This window comes from Tamandua tetradactyla, chromosome 8 (assembly GCF_023851605.1).
Source record: "Tamandua tetradactyla isolate mTamTet1 chromosome 8, mTamTet1.pri, whole genome shotgun sequence".
Lineage (NCBI taxonomy): Eukaryota > Metazoa > Chordata > Mammalia > Pilosa > Myrmecophagidae > Tamandua > Tamandua tetradactyla.
The window spans coordinates 29,344,952-29,363,545 of record NC_135334.1 but is presented as its reverse complement, the minus strand read 5'-3'; positions in this window follow the sequence as shown (position 1 = coordinate 29,363,545).

The following is an 18,594-nucleotide window of genomic DNA, read 5'->3' as shown; positions in this document are numbered from 1 at the left end:
TCCCTGGGCCGGGGCGGCAGGCGGCCGGAGTCCCTCCCTCCCTCCTTCCCGGGCTGGCTGGGAGAATTGGAGAGGCGGTCCCCTCAAGCCGCGGCAGCTGGTGCCCCCCAACACGTGTGGGCCCCCGGACCAGCTGGGAGAATTGGATCGGAGATCCCCAGGCCACGGAGAACGGTGACCGGGGTCCCTTCAAAACACGTGGCTTCCCGGTCCGGCTGGGAACGGTGGACTGCCCTGGGCCGCGGCGGCTGGCGCCCTCCCGCCAGGCTTGGCGCCCCGGTACGGCTAGGAGGTTTGGACGGGCGCTCTCACAGGCTGCGGCGGCCGGCGACCCTCCCCGCATTCGGATCCCCGGGCCGGCTGGGAGATTTGGATTGGCACTCCTCCAAGCCGCTTCATCTGGCGAGCCTCCCCCACGGCGAGAGTTTTCCAAGGTTAAAGGACCCACAGCACCTTTTACTGCTGGGACCCGCAGACAAACGAGTGCCATGAGCGCCACCTACTGGGAAGGATAAGAAAAACAGAACCCAGGGATTTCACAGGAAAAACTTTTAACCTGTTGGGTCCAAAACCCAGGGAAATCTGATTAAATGCCCAGACGCCAGCAGAAGATAACGGATCACGCTCAAATAATTGAAAATATGGCCCAGTCAAAGGAACAAACCAATAGTTCAAATGAGATACAGGAGCTGAGACAACTAATGCTGAATATACAAACAGAAATGGAAAACCTCTTCAAAAACGAAATCAATAAATTGAGGGAGGACATGAAGAAGATATGGGCTGAACAAAAAGAAGAAATAGAAAAACTGAAAAAACAAATCACAGAACTTATGGAAGTGAAGGACAAAGTAGAAAAGATGGAAAAAACAATGGATACATACAATGACAGATTTAAAGAGACAGAAGATAGAATTAGTGATTTGGAGGATGGAACATCTGAATTCCAAAAAGAAACAGAAACTATCGGGAAAAGAATGGAAAAATTTTAACAGGGGATCAGGGAACTGAAGGACAATATGAACTGCACAAATATACGTGTTGTGGGTGTCCCAGAAGGAGAAGAGAAGGGAAAAGGAGGAGAAAAACTAATGGAAGAAATTATCACTGAAAATTTCCCAACTCTTATGAAAGACCTAAAACTACAGATCCAAGAAGTGCAGCGCACCCCAAAGAGAATACACGCAAATAGGCGTTCTCCAAGATACTTACTAGTTAGAATGTCAGAGGTCAAAGAGAAAGAGAGGATCTTGAAAGCAGCAAGAGAAAAACAATCCATCACATGCAAGGGAAACCCAATAAGACTATGTGTAGATTTCTCAGCAGAAACCATGGAAGTTAGAAGACAGTGGGATGATATATTTAAATTACTAAAAGAGAAAAACTGCCAACCAAGACTTCTATATCCAGCAAAATTGTCCTTCAAAAATGAGGGAGAAATTAAAACATTCTCAGACAAAAAGTCACTGAGAGAATTTGTGACCAAGAGACCAGCTCTGCAAGAAATACTAAAGGGAGCACTACAGTCAGATATGAAAAGACAGAAGAGAGAGGTATGGAGAAGAGTGTAGAAAGAAGGAAAATGAGATATGATGTACATAATACAAAAGGCAAAATGGTAGAGGAAAATATTATCCAAACAGTAATAACACTAAATGTTAATGGACTGAATTCCCCAATCAAAAGACATAGACTGGCAGGATGGATTAAAAAAACAGGATCCTTCTATATGCTGTCTACAGGAAACACATCTTAGACCCAAAGATAAACATAGGTTGAAAGTGAAAGGTTGGGAAAAGATATTTCATGCAATTAACAACCAGAAAAGAGCAGGAGTAGCTATACTAATATCCAACAAATTAGACTTCAAATGTAAAACAGTTAAAAGAGACAAAGAAGGACACTATCTACTAATAAAAGGAACAATTAAACAAGAAGACATAACAATCATAAATATTTATGCACCGAACTGGAATGCCCCTAAATACGTGAGGAATGCACTGCAAACACTGAAAAGGGAAATAGACACATCTACCATAATAGTTGGAGACTTCAATTCACCACTCTCATCAATGGACAGAACATCTAGACAGAGGATCAATAAAGAAATAGAGAATCTGAATATTACTATAAATGAGCTAGACTTAACAGACATTTATAGGACATTACATCCCACAACAGCAGGATACACCTTTTTCTCAAGTGCTCATGGATCATTCTCAAAGATAGACCATATGCTGGGCCACAAAGCAAGTCTTAACAAATTTAAAAAGATTGAAATCATACACAACACTTTCTCAGATCATAAAGGAATGAAGTTGGAAATCAATAATAGGCGGAGTGCCAGAAAATTCACAAATATGTGGAGGCTCAACAACACACTCTTAAACAACGAGTGGGTCAAAGAAGAAATTGCAAGAGAAATTAGTAAATACCTCGAGGCGAATGAAAACGAAAACACAATATATCAAAACTTATGGGATGCAGCAAAGGCAGTGCTAAGAGGGAAATTTATTGCCCTAAATGCCTATATCAGAAAAGAAGAAAAGGCAAAAATGCAGGCATTAACTGTCCACTTGGAAGAACTGGAGAAAGAACAGCAAACTAATCCCAAAGCAAGCAAAAGGAAAGAAATAACAAAGATTAGAGCAGAAATAAATGAAATTGAAAACAATAGAGAAAATCAATAAGACCAGAAGTTGGTTCTATGAGAAAATCAATAAGATTGATGGGCCCTTAGCAAGATTGACAAAAAGAAGAAGAGAGAGGATGCAAATAAATAAGATCAGAAATGGAAGAGGAGACATAACTACTGACTTCACAGAAATAAAGGAGGTAATAACAGGATACTATGAACACCTTTACACTAATAAATACAACAATTTAGATGAAATGGACGGGTTCCTGGAAAGACATGAACAACCAACTTTGACTCAAGAAGAAATAGATGACCTCAGCAAACCAATCACAAGTAAAGAAATTGAATCAGTCATTCAAAAGCTTCCTAAAAAGAAAAGTCCAGGACCAGACGGCTTCACATGTGAATTCTACCAAACATTCCAGAAAGAATTAGCACCAACTCTCCACAAACTCTTCAAAAAAATCGAAGTGGAGGGAAAACTACCTAATTCATTCTATGAAGCCAACATCACCCTCATACCAAAACCAGGCAAAGATATTACAAAAAAAGAAAACTACAGACCAATCTCTCTAATGAATATAGATGCAAAAATCCTCAATAAAATTCTAGCAAATCGTATCCAACAACACATTAAAAGAATTATACATCATGACCAAGTAGGATTCATCCCAGGTATGCAAGGATGGTTCAACATAAGAAAATCAATTAATGTAATACACCATATCAACAAATCAAAGCAGAAAAATCACATGATCATCTCAATTGATGCAGAGAAGGCATTTGACAAGATTCAACATCCTTTCCTGTTGAAAACACTTCAAAGGATAGGAATACAAGGGAACTTACTTAAAATGATAGAGGGAATATATGAAAAACCCACAGCTAATATCATCCTCAATGGGAAAAATTGAAAACTTTCCCCCTAAGATCAGGAACAAGACAAGGATGTCCACTATCACCACTATTATTCAACATTGTGTTGGAGGTTCTAGCCAGAGCAATTAGACAAGAAAAAGAAATACAAGGCATCAAAATTGGAAAGGAAGAAGTAAAACTATCACTGTTTGCAGACGATATGATACTATACGTCGAAAACCCGGAAAAATCCACAACAAAACTACTAGAGCTAATAAATGAGTACAGCAAAGTAGCAGGTTACAAGATCAACATTCAAAAATCTGTAGCATTTCTATACACTAGCAATGAACAAGTGGCGGGGGAAATCAAGAAACGAATCCCATTTACAATTGCAACTAAAAGAATAAAATACCTAGGAATAAATTTAACTAAAGAGACAAAAAACCTATATAAAGAAAACTACAAAAAACTGCTAAAAGAAATCACAGAAGACCTAAATAGATGGAAGGGCATACCGTGTTCATGGATTGGAAGACTAAATATAGTTAAGATGTCAATCCTACCTAAATTGATTTACAGATTCAATGCAATACCAATCAAAATCCCAACAACTTATTTTTCAGAAATAGAAAAACCAATAAGCAAATTTATCTGGAAAGGCAGAGTGCCCCGAATTGCTAAAAACATCCTGAGGAAAAAAAACGAAGCTGGAGGTCTCGCGCTGCCTGACTTTAAGGCATATTATGAAGCCACAGTGGTCAAAACAGCATGGTATTGGCATAAAGATAGATATATCGACCAATGGAATCGAATAGAGTGCTCAGATATAGACCCTCTCAACTATGGACAGTTGATCTTTGAGAAGGCCGTCAAGCCAACTCACCTGGGACAGAACAGTCTCTTCAATAAATGGTACCTAGAGAACTGGATATCCATATGCAAAAGAATGAAAGAAGACCCGTATCTCACACCCTATACAAAAGTTAACTCAAAATGGATCAAAGATCTAAACATTAGGTCTAAGACCATAAAACAGTTAGAGGAAAATGTAGGGAGATATCTTATGAAACTTACAATTGGAGGCAGTTTTATGGACCTTAAACCTAAAGCAAGAGCACTGAAGAAGGAAATAAATAAATGGGAGCTCCTCAAAATTAAACACTTTTGTGCATCAAAGAACTTCATCAAGAAAGTAGAAAGACAGCCTACACAATGGGAGACAATATTTGGAAACGACATATCAGATAAAGGTCTAGTATCCAGAATTTATAAAGAGATTGTTCAACTCAACAACAAAAAGACAACCAACCCAATTACAAAATGGGAAAAAGACTTGAACAGACACCTCTCAGAAGAGGAAATACAAATGGCCAAAAGGCACATGAAGAGATGCTCAATGTCCCTGGCTATTAGAGAAATCCAAATCAAAACCACAATGAGATATCATCTCACACCCACCAGAATGGCCATTATCAACAAAACAGAAAATGACAAGTGCTGGAGAGGATGTGGAGAAAGAGGCCCACTTATCCACTGTTGGTGGGAATGTCAAATGGTGCAACCACTGTGGAAGGCAGTTTGGCGGTTCCTCAAAAAGCTGAATATAGAATTGCCATATGACCCAGCAATACCATTGCTAGGTATCTACTCAAAGGACTTAAGGGCAAAGACACAAACGGACATTTGCACACCAATGTTTATAGCAGCATTATTTACAATTACAAAGAGATGGAAACAGCCAAAATGTCCATCAACAGACGAGTGGCTAAACAAACTGTGGTATATACATACGATGGAATATTATGCAGCTTTAAGACAGAATAAACTTATGAAGCCTGTAATAACATGGATGGACCTAGAGAACATTATGCTGAGTGAGTCTAGCCAAAAACTAAAGGACAAATACTGTATGGTCCCACTGATATGAACCAACATTCGAGAATAAACTTGGAATATGTCATTGATAACAGAGTCCAGCAGGAGTTAGAAATAGGGTAAGATAATGGGTAATTGGAGCTGAAGGGATACAGACTGTGCAACAGGACTAGATACAAAAACTCAAAAATGGACAGCACAATAATACCTAATTGTAAAGTAATCATGTTAAAACACTGAATGAAGCTGCATCTGAGCTATAGGTTTTTTTTTTTGTCTGTCTGTTTGTTTGTTTGTCTTTTTTCTTTTTCCTTTTCTTTTCTTTTTTTTACTATTATTATTATTTTTATTTTTTTCTCTATATTAAAATTCTATATCTTAAAAAATAAATAAATAAATAAATTTAGGTTGACAATGTTTATAGCAGCATTATTTACAATTGCAAAGAGATGGAAACAGCCAAAATGTCCATCAACAGACAAGTGGTTAAACAAACTGTGGTATATACATACAATGGAATATTATGCAGCTCTAAGACAGAATAAATTTATGAAGCATGTAATAACATGGATGGACCTAGAGAACATTATGCTGAGTGAGACTAACCAAAAACTAAAGGACAAATACTGTATGGTCCCACTGATATGAACCGACATTAGTGAATAAACTTGGAATATGTCATTGGTAACAGAGAACATCAGGAGATAGAAATAGGGTAAGATAATGGGTAATTGGAGCTGAAGGGATACAGACTGCGCAACATACAGGACTGGATACAAAAACTCAGAAATGGACAGCACAATACTACCTAATTGTAATGTAATTATGTTAAAACATTGAATGAAGCTGCATGTGAGGTATAGTGTTTTTTTTCCTCTCTATTATTGTTTTATTTCTTTTTCTGTTGTCTTTTTATTTCTTTATATAAATCGATGCAAATGTACTAAGAAATGATGAATATGCAACTATGTGATGATGTTAAGAATTACTGATTGTGTATGTAGAATGGAATGATTTCTAAATGTTTTGTTAGTTAATCTTTTTTAATTAATAAAAATAAATAAATAAATTTAGGTTGAAGTGCTAGTGATCAATGAAGGGAGGGGTAAGGTGTATGATATGTATAATTTTTTTTTCTGTTTTCGTTTTATTTCTTTTTCTGTTGTCTTTTTATTTCTTTTTAGGAATTGATGCAAATGTTCTAAGAAATGATCATGATGATGAATATCCAACTATGTGATGATACTGTGAATTATTGATTATATATGTAGAACAGAATGATCATATGTTAAGAGTGTTTTTGTTCATTTGTTGTTAAATTTTTTTTAATTAAAAAAGGCAAAAAAATTAAACACTTTTGTACATCAAAGAACTTTGTCAAGAAAATGGAAAGTCTACACAATGGGAGACAATATTTGGAAGTGACATATCAAATAAGGTTCTAGTATTCAGAACATATAAAGAGACCGTCCAACTCAACAATCAAAAGACAAACAACCCAATTACAAAATGGGCAAAAGACATGAGCAGACACTTCTCACGAGAGGAAATACAAATGGCTAAAAGGCACAAGAAAAGATGCTCAACTTCCCTGACCTTTAGGGAAATGCAAATCAAAACCACAATGAGATATCATGTTGCACACACCAGAATGGGCATTATCAATAAAACAGAAAACTGATAGTGCTGGAGAGGATGTGGAGAAAAAGGCACAATTATCCATTGTTGGTGGGAATGTCAAATGGTATAACCGCTGTGAAAGGGGGTTGGTGGTTCCTCAGGAAGCTAACTGCCATATGATTCAGCAACACCATTGCTAGCTAGCTATTTAGAGGACATGAGGGTAAGAACACGAACAGACATTTGCACGCCAATATTCATAGCAGCATTATTTACAATTGCCAAGAAACGGAAACAGCCCAAATGTCCATCAACAGACAAGTGGCTAAACAAGTTGTGGAATATACATACAATGCAATATTACATAGCTGTAAGACAGAATAAAGTCATGAAGCATGTAACAACATGGATGGGCCTTGAGGGCATTATGCTGAATGAGATTAGCCAGAAACAAAGGACAAATACTGTATGGTCTCACTGATATGAACTAATATTAATGAATGAACTGGAGAATTTCAGTTGAGAACAGAGGCCATCAGGACATAGAAATAGGGTAGGTATTAGGTAATTGGAACTGAAGGGATACAGATTGTGCAACAGGATTGACTGTAAAAATTCAGAAATGGATAGCACAATATTACCTTTACTAGTTAGGGTTCTCTAGAGAAACAGACTCAGCAGGAACACTTGCAAATATAAAATTTATAAAAGTGTCTCACGTGACCACAGGAACACAGAGCCCAAAATCTGCATGGCTGCTGTGAAGCCGACAATTCCAACGGAGGGCCTGGATGAACTCCACAGGAGAGACTCACCAGCCGAAACAGGAAGAGCCTGTCTCTTCTGAATCCTCCTTAAAAGGCTTCCAGTGATCAGATTAAGTATTACTCATTGCAGAAGACACTCCCTTTTGGCTGATTACAAATGTAATCAGCTGTGGATGTATCTGACATGATCATGATTTAATTCTATGAAATGTCCTCATTGCAACAGACAGGCCAGCACTTGCCCAAACAGACAAATAGGTACCACCATTTGGCCAAGTTGACACATGAACCTAACCATGACAGTCCACCCCTTGTCAACTTGGCAGCTATACATACCACCTTAAACCATACCTAATTTCTAAATAAAAAACAAAACACACATTTTTTCTTTCACCGAACAATACTCAACTGTCCTGCATATAACTGGAAACACATTAAATTTTTCCAGAATAGGGTGCAAATCCTTGAGTAATATTCATTCTTAAACTTGATATCTTACAACTTAAATAGTATAACAGGAACAAAACAACATTACAGTCCTCATTTCTGTAACTGGTCATGTGGTCGAAGTTCATATTTATCAGTACCTTCTTCCACTACCCATTCCATGTTCCCTTTACCCTCAGCAAGCAGTTCAATTGGCCGTGGTTCTTTGCCTGGTGGAGTGACCCAAACCTTCATTCCTGAAGTTTCAGAGCCATTGGTAGTCCTGACTGGATTGGGTTGTTGCAGTTTTCCATTGATTTTAATCACAGGGCATGGAAGTACCAAAAGATTGCCCTAGGGGATCTCCTATATTCCAAGAAAACTCTTCTTCACCCCCATTATATAGATGCAGTCCTACTTCCCCCTGATAGTCAGGGTCAATCACCCCAGACAATAATGTAATCTCCTTCTTGGCTTGTTGATCCAGTGGCATGAGTAGCCCAAAGTAACTGATGGCACTTCAGTTCAATGGAATCATTGTTGTTTCTCCTGGAAGGAGCACTCCCTCTTTTGGAACTAAAACCTGTACACCAGCAGAGCTCAGGGTCACAGAGACAGGAAGCAAAAAATGTTCCTAGTGGATCAGTAGAGGTAATAGTGAGTGGTACCACACCCATTTCCACCCCTTGGTTTCTGGACCCATGGATCCTGGCTCTGGGAGAAACAGCACCATACAGCGGACACTGATTCAGAGCATATACAGTTTCCTAGAGAACATTACCCCAGCCTTTCAAGGTATTGCCACCTAGTTGGCACCGTAATTGAGTTTTCAAATGGCCATTACACCATTCTATCAACCCAGCTGCTTCTGGACAATGGGGAACATGGTAAGACCAGAGAATTCCATGAGCGTGTGCCCATTCCCGCACTTCATTTGCTGTGAAGTGTGTTCCTTGATCAGAAGCAATGCTATGTGGAATACCACGATGATAGATAAGGCATTCTGTAAGCCCACGGATGGTAGTTTTGGCAGAAGCATTGCATGCAGGGAAAGCAAGCCCATATCCAGAGTATGTGTCTATTCCAGTTAGAACAAATCGCTGTCCCTTCCATGAAGGGAGTGGTCCAATGTAATCAACCTGCCACCATGGAGCAAGCTGTTCACCTCAGGGAATGGTGCCGTATCGGGGGCTGAGTGTAGGTCTCTGCTGCTGGCAGATTGGGCACTCAGCAGGGGCTGTAGCCAAGTCAGCCTTGGTGAGTGGGAGTCCATATTGCTGAGCCCATGCATAACCTCCATCCCTACCACCATGACCACTTTGTTCATGAGTCCATTTGGCAATGGCAGGAGTTGCTGGGGAAAGAGGCTGACTGGTATCCACAGAATGGGTCATCTTATCCACTTGATTATTAAAACCTTCCTCTGCTGAAGTCACCGTCTGGTGCGCATTCACATGGGACACAAGTATGTTCATGTTTTTAGCCCACTCAGAAAGGTCTATCCATATACTTGTTCCCCAGACCTCTTTGTCACCAATTTCCCAATCATGGTCTTTCCAAGTACCTGACCATCCAGCCAAACCATTAGTAACAGCCCATGAGTCAGTACACAAATGCACCTCTGGCCAGTTTTCCTTCCGAGTAAAATGAACAACCTGGTGCACTGCTTGAAATTCTGCCCACTCGGAGGATTTCCTCTCACCACTGTTTTTCAAGGACAACCCAGAAAGGGGTTGTAGTGCTACAGCTGTCCACTCTTTGGTGGTACATGTGTATCATGCTGAACCACTGTAAACCAGGCCCGAATTTTCTCTTCCTCAGTCAATTCACTGTAAGGAACTCTCTAAGAGGCCATAGCTCTGGTCTGGGAAAGAGAAGGTAATGTATTAGGAGTGGAGACCATAGACATTTGGGCCACTTCTTCATGTAATTTCCTTGTGCCTTCAGGACCTGCGCTGGCCCTATCTCGTATACACCATTTCCATTTTACAATAGAGTGCTGCTGCGCACACCCAACCCTATGGCTTGTGGGTCAGACAACACCCAGCTGATGATAGGCAACTCGGGTCTCATAGTAACTTTGTGGCCCATGGTTAAGCATTCAGTTTCTACTAAGGCCCAGTAGCAGGCCAAAAGCTGTTTTTCATAAAGAGAGTAGTTATCTGCAGCAGATGGTAAGGCTTTGCTCCAAAATTGCAGAAAGGTCTGGGTTGTGATTCTCCTATAGGGGCCTGCCAAAGGCTCCAGACAGCATCTCTATTTGCCACTGACACTTCCAGTACCATTGGATCTGCTCGATCATTCAGCCCAAGTGGCAGAGCAGCTTGTACAGCAGCCTGGACCTGCCACAGAGCCTCCTCTTGTTTAGGTCCCCACTCAAAATTAGCAGCTTTTCTGCTCACTCAATAAATGGGCCAGAGTAGCATACCAAATGAGGAATATGTTGTCGCAAAAATCCAAAGAGACCAACTAGACTTTGTACCTCTTTTTTGGTCATAGGAGGGGCCAGATGCAGCAACTTCTCCTTCACCTTAGAAGGGATACCTCGACATGCCCCACACCACTGGACACCTAGAAATTTCACTGAGGTGGAAGTTACCTGTATCTTTGTTGGATTTACCTCCCATCCTCTGACACACAAATCCCTTACCAGTAAGTCTAGAGCAGTAGCTACTTCTTGCTCACTAAGTCCAATCAACATGACATCATCAATATAATGGACCAGTGTGATGTCTTGTGAGAGGAAGAAATGATTAAGGTCCCTGCAGACAAGATTATGACCTAGGGCTGGAGAGTTTATATACCCCTGAGATAGGACAGTGAAAGTATATTGCTGACCTTGCCAGCTGAAAGCAAACTGTTTCTGGTCCTTACTAATAGCTATTGAGAAAAAACATTTGCCACATCAATAGCTGCATACCAGGTACCAGGGGATGTATTGATTTGCTCAAGCAATGATACCACATCTGGAACAGCAGCTGCAATTGGAGTTACCACCTGGTTGAGCTTACAATAATCCACTGTCATCCTCCATGACCCATCTGTTTTCTGCACACGCCAAATAGGAGAGTTGAATGAACATGTGGTGGGAATCACCACCCCTGCATCCTTCAAGTCCTTAAGAGTGGCAGTAATCTCTGCAATCCCTCTAGTAATCCAGTATTGCTTCTGATTTACTATTTTGCTAGGTAAGGGCAGTTCTAGTGGCTTCCACTTGGCCTTTCCCACCATAATTGCCCTCAGTGCATGAGTTAGAGACCCAATGTGGGGATTCTGCTTGTTGCTCAGTATGTCTATACCAATTATACATTCTGGAACTGGGGAAATAACTACAGAATGGGTCTGGGGCCCACTGGACCCACTGTGAGACAGACCTCAGCTAAAACTCCATTGATCACCTGGCCTTCATAAGCCCCAACTCTGACAGGAGGACAAGAGTGATGTTTGGGGTTCCCTGGAATTAATGTCACTTCTGAACCAGTGTCTAATAATCCCCCAAATATCTGATCATTTCCTTTTCCCCAATGCACAGTTACCCTGGTAAAAGGCCGTCAGTCTCCTTGGGGAAGGCTTGGCGGAAGATTAACAATATAAATTTGTGGCAGTGTAACAGGGTTCTTCCCCAGAGGGATCTGGCCTCCCCCTCATTCAAGGGGCCCTGGGTCTGTAAACTGTCTCAAGTCTGGAAATTGATTAAGGGGCCGTGACTCTGTGTTTTTGTAATTCAGGCTAGACTCTTTTCCCTTGACCAAGAACTCTTTTGCTTATACAGCTCGAACAAGAATTTAGTAGACTGCCCTTCTATTGTATTTCTAGGTACCCCATGATTTATTGCCAATGCCACAAATCTCTGCGAGTCATATAATTTTGACTCCTGCTTTGAGTTTGCTGTCTATTATAATAGCCACGTCTACCCTGTCTTTGGCGACTAAGTGCTGCCACCTGGCTTCTTCCAACTTGGGATCCCATCATCTCCATTGTGCTTAAGGATTCCAGCTCAGTGACAGCAGTTCCTACAGTAATATCTGATCTACAGAGAAGTGCAACTACAGAACTCTTCAGGGATGATGGTGCCTCTCTCACAAATTTATTTCTCACTGTTCTGGTAAAAGGTGCATCCTCTGGACATTCCTGGGTTGTAAGAGCAGGCTTTGCATGATAAATCCACTCTAACATTCCAATCTCTCTAAGCCTCTGGATCCCCTCATCTACATTATACCAGGGCAGTTTTGGCATTTCAACCTCAGGTAATGTTGGCCACCTTTTGATTCATGTTTCAACCAACCATCCAAACAAACTGTTAATACCTTTTCTAACCACTCGAGCTGTAACACTGAATGCAGAATCTCTGCTTAGTGGGCCTATATCACTAAATTCAGCCTGCTCCAGGCTTATATTCCTCCCACCATTATTCCACACCCTTAAACCCATTGTCACACATATTCCCCTGATTTCTGTCTATATGAATTGGAGAACTCACACAGTTCTTTTGGAGTATAATGTACATTCTCATGTGTGATATTTCGTACCTCACCTTTAGGGGCCTGTTGGGACTTTAGTCTAGTTATAGGTCTAGAAGAAATGAGGGGCCGGATAGGGGTAGGTCATGAAAAGAATTAGAAATATCTCCAAGCCATTTGCTTCAGGGCCTTCATTTGCAGTTCCATCTGGTGAAACAGGATTAATCACTCTAGGGCTAATCCCTTTAGGAGGAGTTTGGGTGGCCAATTCCTCAAGGCAGGCTGGAGGTGGGGCCACTCTGTCCTCAGGGTAGACTATTACAGGATTATCTATAGAAGACTCAGCATGACCTAGAGTTTCAACTTCACCCCCGACATCATTATCAATCCATATGTCACCATCCCATTTTTCAGGGTCCCTCTCCTTTCTAATCAATGCCTCACTTTAGCGGCAGACACCAGGCAACATTGAGGTTTCAGTTTACGTTGTAAAGTTGCTACTGTAACAATAAGATTCTGAGTCTGATTTTCAGAGATCTCAAGTCTATGACTACAGGAAATAAGGTTTTCCTTCAGGATACTCATAGAAGCTTCTACATCTGTCAGATGGCCCTTAAGCTTCTCATTTGAAGCCTTAAGCCCATCCCTTTCACTCCTTAATATAGTCAGTGTATCTAACAACAACCAACTAACATCTCTATACCTCTTATTTCCACAAAACTCTGTAAAGGTATCAAAAACATTATGCCCCAGAGCCTGGCTTCATACAAGGGAAGCATTAGTATAGAATGGTGATATTTTGACTATCTCTTTTGCCAACTCACTCCATGGATTGGGAATGTCATTCTAATTATGAGAATCAGAGTCCTTAGTGTCTCTGAGCCCAGTCAGAGTAGAAAACCATTCATAAAAACCCATTTTTAAGATTCTGTTTCTTAAGAACCACTCTGGTACCAAGATGTATTAGTTAGGCTTCTCTAGAGAAAGAGAATCAACAGGGAACACTCGCAAATATAAAATATATAAAAGTGACTCACGTGACCGTGGGAATGCAGAGTCCAAAATCCGCAGGGCCGGCTGTGAAGCCGACGATTCTGATGGAGGGTCTGGATGAACACCACAGGAGAGGCTCACCAGCCAAAGCAGAAAGAAAGACTTTCTCTTCTGAATCCTCCTTAAAAGTCTTCCAGTGACTAGATTGAGCTTCACTCATTTCAGAAGACCCTCCCCTTGGCTGATTACAAATGGAATCAGCTGTGGATGCAGCTGACATAATCATGATCTAATTCTATGAAATGTCCTCATTGCAACAGACAGGCCAGCACTTGCCCAACCAGACAAACAGGTACCACCACCTGGCCAAGTTGACACATGAACCTGACCATGACACCCATGTATCCACCATAGTTTAATTTGCTTCTGAATCCCCACTGCCAGAAACAAAGATGCGAAGAAGATCCCCATATGTGTCACTATATGAACCTGTGTAAATTTACCATGAGCTTTGTGTCTGGGTCAGGCGGTATGTGTATATTTAATTTGATTATTACTCTCCAGAGTGGTTGTGCTGCTCACGGTCCTCCAGCAATACCTGAGGCTTCCTATTTGCCCTAACTCCATTTACTCTTAGCATTAACCAATTCCCTAATTTTTGCCAGACTGATAGAGTTAAAGTTGTGATTCTCAACCAGGGGCAATTGTCTAGAGGACAGTTAACAATGTCTAGGGATATTTTATTTGCAATTGGAATGTCTGCAGCCATATAGTGAATAGAGGCCAGGAATGCTGCTAAACATTCTACCATGCACAACAGCCTCACATAACAGAAGAATTATCTGGCTCAAATGCCAATATTGAGAAACACTGATATAAAATGATAGCTTATTGTTATTTTTATTTTGCATTTCACAAACTACTAATAATTTTTAGCATTTCTTGATATGCATGTTGGTTTTTTGGTTTCCACTTCCACAGATTTCCTATGCATAGGCTTTGCTGATTATTTCCTATTGGAGTAGCTGTCCTTTTCTTGTTGATATGCAGGAGCTCCTTTTTTTTTTAATAGATACATAACTTCTATTTATTGAGGTAGAGTAAAAGATTTTAAGTGAAACCAGAAAGAAGCAAAAAGACATATCCCAAGTGTGAGAGATTAAACAAAAACACACGACTCAGATTCTGTAATAAGTCAATGGTAGAAAAAAAAAGATATAAAAAAGAAGCTGTTCTTGATTAAGAGAACTTTAACAGACTTATCAACCTAAAGTCACATGTAGACCTTGTTAGGTTCCTGATTCAAATGAGTAAACTGGTCCAGTTAACATAGAGTAGCCCATCCCTCCCTTTTCAAACTATAAGACCCTGCATAAGACAACAAACAAACGTAAGCAGACTCTAAAGGATGGAAAAACAGAAGGGCTAGGGAAAAGGAAAGTGAAGAATGGCATGGCAGTGAGTTTGTCTCAGAAATATCCCAGGTGAGACACTAGAGAAGTCTGAAACTGGAAACCAACAGGTAAAGACAAGAAAAAAATTCTGCTCCTTCAAGCAAAAGAACTGAGAAAAGAGTGGTCTAGCAGAACAGAAAACCTTTATAACACCAACCCTACTGTAGCCAAACAAGCAGTGGGAAAACTGCCTCTCCCCAGCCCGTGATGTCAGCAGCATACAGTGGAAACCTGAGTCTCCTCCTGACTCAGCTTGCCCTCCATTCTCCCCTCTTAGGTTCAGTGATTCCAAATAGGGCACTGAACATCCACGCCCATGTAATAGCAAAGAGGCAATGTGAATTGGTCCTTTCACAGGGATGGTGTCAACAGGGTAGTAGAAAGCTGAATTTCTACCTCTCCAGTCTGCACTCCTCCATTGCAGTAATGAGACAGAATGAAGAGGACCTAGGACCTAGTCAGCACTCCAATTCCTCCACTAGGGTGGTGTCATCAGGGTTGAATGGAGAGCTGAACTTTCGCTCCTACTCAGCAGCAACAAGGTGGCACCAGTAAGCCCTCTGCTATAATCCCTACCTCCTCACTTTTGCTAGTGTCAGCAGAGTCCAGCAAGGGGAATGAACTTTCATTCCCACCCTGCAGCAAGGGGATGGAAAGGAACGCCTTCTATGTTCCAGCTACTAATGCCAGTAATCCCTTGTAAATTTTAGAGATTACATGTATTTTCTTCCTTTTTGTCAGCTCCTGTGGAGGATAAAAGGTGGTCACAAATTCTTTGACATTCTTCTTTTCAAGAGGTGGAGTTCTGAGAGTCACCCCAAATGGTAGAGTTAGATACGTAAGCGTTCTGTCCACTACAGAAGCTTTGAGCAACCAGCAAGAAATGGCAGAAATATCTTCCTTAGGGCTCCAGAAAACAGTTAAAGGATTGCAGTAACAGGGCAAGTGCTGAATTCACAAAAACATTACTTAAAAACAGGATTTCCTGGCACCCAGGCTGGCCCTTCCCTTTTACCTCACCTGCACTTCAAAGAGCCCCCACACTTCCAGTACAGATCGCTAGTCCCTCGTCACCCCATTCCAGCAGGAACAGAGCAACCCTTATACAAGCACCGGGACATATATGTCTGTCCTAATCTGTCTGGTGGAGGCCTGAAGTCTCGCTATACCAAAACATGCCTTACATGTAAATGGCAGTTCTGAGACATTTCCTACAGAATGTTATGGGAGAACAGTCAAGTCATGCTGGCTATGGGACACAAAATGCAGCACCCAGGACAGAGAAAACTCTTTCCTAAGGAATAGGGGACATCGATATTCATGTAAATAGGGGAACTCCTAAGGCGCAAGACAAGATGCATGTGTGAAAAGGACCAGGGAGACCCCTACACTTTGTTCTGTAGCCATTTTCTAAACTCTGTATGAATAAACTCTGAAGCACAGGTTCATCTGCAAAGACTAGGAAAGAAGTTTTCTTTTTTTTTTTTTTGTTAACTTCTGGCATTCCTAAAGCTTAAGGAATAGAAACTTTAATATCTAAGTTCCAGCAATAACATATTAAAATATCAAAATTTCCAGGTTTCACCAAAAGATTATAAAACATACAAAGAAACAGGAAGTGATGGCACAGGCAAAGGGGAAGATTAAATCATTAGAAACCATCAATGGAGACATTCCAGACAAAGGCTTTTAAAAAATTATCCTAAATATGCTCAAAGACCTAAAGGAAATCATGGACAAAGAACTATAGGAAATCAGGAAAATGATATGTGAAGAAAAAGAGAATCAAAAGAGAGATGGAAATTATGAAAAGGAAACAAACAGAACTGAAGACCACACTAACAGAAATTTAAAATTTCCTAGTGGGGCTCAACAGCAGATTTCAGCTGGCAAAAAGAGTCAGTGAACTTGAAGATAAGTCTACTTAAATCATCCAATCTGAGGAGCAGAAAAAAGAAAGAATGAAGAAAAGTGAACAAAGCCTGAGGAACCTGTGGGACACCATCAAGAGAACCAATATACACATTCTGGGAATCTCAAAAGGAGAAGAAAGAAAGAGAGGAGTAGAGAGAAAATTCAAAGAAATAACAGCTGAAAACTTCCCAAATTTAATGAGACACGAATGTATACATCCGAGATGCTCAATGAACTCCAAACAAAATAAACCCAAATAGACCCACACCACACCAGGTTGTAATCAGACCACTGAATGCCAAAGATAAAGAGAAATCCTGAAAGCCTCAAGAAGCAACTTGTCACGTATAAGTAACCCTTAATAAAATAAAGTGCCAATTTCTCATCAGACACCACGGAGGCAAGAAGGCAGTAGGGAGATATATTTAAAGAGCTGAAGCAGTAAATTACTAACCAAGAATTCTATATCCAGTAAACTGGCTTTCTCAAAAAGGAGGGTGGGATTAAGATATTCCCAGACAAATGGAAGCTGAGGGACTTCATTGCCACTAAAATGGCTCTATAAGAAATGCTAAAGGGAGTTCTTTGGGTTGAAAGGAAAGGTCAAAAGACAATTGACTAAATTCATATGAAGAAATAACATATCTCTGGTAAAGATAATGACATGAATAAATATAAATAACAGTACTATTGTATTTTTTATTTTTATAATTCCACCTTTTACTTCCTAAAGGATCTGAAAGGCAAATGCATAAAATATAATGATAAATCAATGTTTTTGGACTCACAATGTGTAAATATGTAATTTATGACAAGACTACATAAAGGTGGGGGGACAGAGGGGCATAGGAACAAAGTTTGGGTATACTAATTGAAGTTAAGTTGCTATCAATGCAAATTTAACAGCTTATAACAGGTTATAGATTTAGGATGTTAAATTTAAGCCCCATGGTAACTACAAAGAAAATATCAAAGGATATGTAAACTCATAGAGACAGAAAGTAGAGTATAAGTTATTAGGGATGTGGAGCAGGAAAGGGGGGAGTTAAGGGAAAATGAGGGTAGGGTTTCTGTTTGTGGTAAAGGGAAAATTCTAGTAATTGATGGTGGTGAGGGCACTGCAACATCGTGAATGTGTTTAATAACATTGAATGGTGTGGTAGTTAGATTCAGTTGTCAACTTGGCCAGGTGAAGGTACCTAGTTCTGTTGCTGTGGACATGAGCCAATGGTACGTGAACCTCATCTGTTGCTGATGACATCTGCAGTCAGCTAGGAGGCGTGCCTGCTGCAATGAATGACGTTTGACTTAATTGGCTGGTGCTTAAATGAGAGAGCGCAATGTAGCACAGCCCAAGCAGCTCAGCATACCTCATCTCAGCACTCGCAGTTCAGCCCAGGCCCTTGGAGATGCAGAAAGGAATCATGCCGGGGAAAGTTGTTGGAATCCAGAGGCCTGGAGAAAAGGTCAGCAGAGATCTCCCTGTGCCTTCCCATGTAAGAAAGAACCTCAGGTGAAAGTTAGCTGCCTATCCTCTGAAGAACTAACAAAATAAATTCCCTTTTATTAAAAGCCAGTCCATCTCT